Consider the following 2,500-nt stretch of genomic DNA (forward strand, 5'->3'; position numbering starts at 1 on the left):
GGGTGAGAAAGGAGGGGGAAGGAGGAGGTGAGAGAGGGAGGGGATAGGAAACAAGGGTGAGGCCAGGAGGGAGAAGGAGGAGGAGAGAGAGAGGGAGGATAGGAAACAAGCGTGAGAAAGGAGGGAGAAGGAGAAGGTGAGAGAGGGAGGATAGGAAAGGAGGGAGAAGAAGGAGGGAGGTGAGAGAGGGAGGATAGGAAACAAGGGTGAGAAAGGAGGGAGAAGGAGGAGGTGAGAGAGGGAGTATAGGAAACAAGGGTGAGGCCAGGAGGGAGAAGGAGGAGGAACGAGAGAGGGAGTAAGGGTGAGGCCCAGGAGGGAGAAGGAGGAGGTGAGAAGGAGGGAGGTGAGAGAGGGAGGTGAGATAGGAAACAAGGGTGAGGCCAGGAGGGAGAAGGAGGAGGTGAGAGAGGGAGGAAAGGAAACAAGGGAGAGAAAGGAGCGAGGGATACGGAGGAACGAGAGAGGGAGTAAGGGTGAGAAAGGAGGAAACAAGGGTGAGGCCAGGAGGGAGAAGGAGGAGGTGAGAGAGGGAGGATAGGAAACAAGGGTGAGAAAGGAGGGAGAAGGAGGAGGTGAGAGAGGGAGGATAGGAAACAAGGGTGAGAAAGGAGGGAGAAGGAGGAGGTGAGAGAGGGAGGATAGGAAACAAGGGAGAGAAAAGAGGGAGAAGGAGGAGGTGAGAGAGGGAGGATAGGAAACAAGGGAGAGAAAGGAGGGAGAAGGAGGAGGAACGAGAGAGGGAGTAAGGGTGAGGCCAGGAGGGAGAAGGAGGAGGTGAGAGAAGGAGGATAGGAAACAAGGGTGAGAAAGGAGGGAGAAGGAGGAGGAACGAGAGAGGGAGTAAGAGTGAGGCCAGGAGGAAGAAGGAGGAGGTGAGAGAGGGAGGATAGGAAACAAGGGTGAGAAAGGAGCGAGGGATACGGAGGAACGAGAGAGGGAGTAAGGGTGAGAAAGGAGGGAGAAGGAGGAGGTGAGAGAGGGAGGATAGGAAACAAGGGTGAGAAAGGAGGGAGAAGGAGGAGGTGAGAGAGGGAGGATAGGAAACAAGGGAGAGAAAGGAGCGAGGGATACGGAGGAGGAACGAGTGAGGGAGTAAGGGTGAGGCCAGGAGGGAGAAGGAGGAGGTGAGAGAGGGAGGATAGGAAAAGAGGGAGAAGGAGGAGGAACGAGAGAGGGAGTAAGGGTGAGGCCAGGAGGGAGAAGGAGGAGGTGAGAGAGGTAGGAGAGGAAACAACAGTGAGAAAGGAGGTGACAGAGGGAGGATAGGAAACAGGAGTGAGAAAGGAGGGAGAAGGAGGAGCTGAGAGCAGGAGGATAGGAAACAAGGGTGAGGCCAGGAGGGAGAAGGAGGAGGTGAGAGAGGTAGGGTAGGAAACAAGAGTGAGAAAGGAGGTGAGAGAGGGAGGATAGGAAACAAGAGTGAGAAAGGATGGAGAAGGAGGAGGTGAGAGAGGGAGGATAGGAAACAAGGGAGAGAAAGGGAGGGAGAAGGAGGAGGTGAGAGGGGGAGGATAGGAAACAAGGGTGAGAAAGGAGGAGGTGAGAGAGGGAGGATAGGAAACAAGGGGGAGAAAAGAGGGAGAAAGAAGTGAGAGAGGGAGGATAGGAAACAAGGGAGAGAAAGGAGGGAGAAGGAGGAGGTGAGAGAGGGAGGATAGGAAACAAGGGAGAGAAAGAAGGGAGGAGGTAAGAGAGGGAGGATAGGAAACAAGGGTGAGAAAAAGAGGGAGAAGGAGGAGGTGAGAGAGGGAGGATAGGAAACAAGGGAGAGAAAGGAGGGAGAAGGAGGAGGTGAGACAGGGAGGATAGGAAACAAGGGTGATAAAGGAGGGAGAAGGAGGAGGTGAGAGAAGGAGGATAGGAAACAAGGGTGAGAAAGGAGGGAGAAGGAGGAGGTGAGAGAGGGAGTAAGGGTGAGAAAGGAGGGAGAAGGAGGAGGTGAGAGAGGGAGGATAGGAAACAAGGGTGAGGCCAGGAGGGAGAAGGAGGAGGTGAGAGAGGGAGGATAGGAAACAAGGGAGAGAAAGGAGGGAGAAGGAGGAGGTGAGAGAGGGAGGATAGGAAACAAGGGAGAGAAAGGAGGGAGAAGGAGGAGGTGAGAGAGGGAGGATAGGAAACAAGGGAGAGAAAGGAGGGAGAAGGAGGAGGTGAGCGAGGGAGGATAGGAAACAAGGGTGAGAAAGGAGGGAGAAGGAGGGAGGTGAGAGAGGGAGGGATAGGAAACAAGGGAGAGAAAGGAGGGAGAAGGAGGGGGTGAGAGAGGGAGGATAGGAAACAAGGGAGAGAAAGGAGGGAGAAGGAGGAGGTGAGAGAGGGAGGATAGGAAACAAGGGAGAGAAAGGAGGGAGAAGGAGGAGGTGAGAGAGGGAGGATAGGAAACAAGGGAGAGAAAGGAGCGAGGAGTACGGAGGATCGAGAGAAGGAGTAAGGAAAAGGGGATGAAGAAGGGAGTAGAGGGAAAGGGGAAGAAGTGGACAGTAAGGATGAAATAAGGATA

This window comes from Penaeus vannamei, chromosome 15 (assembly GCF_042767895.1).
Source record: "Penaeus vannamei isolate JL-2024 chromosome 15, ASM4276789v1, whole genome shotgun sequence".
In the NCBI taxonomy this organism is placed as follows: domain Eukaryota; kingdom Metazoa; phylum Arthropoda; class Malacostraca; order Decapoda; family Penaeidae; genus Penaeus; species Penaeus vannamei.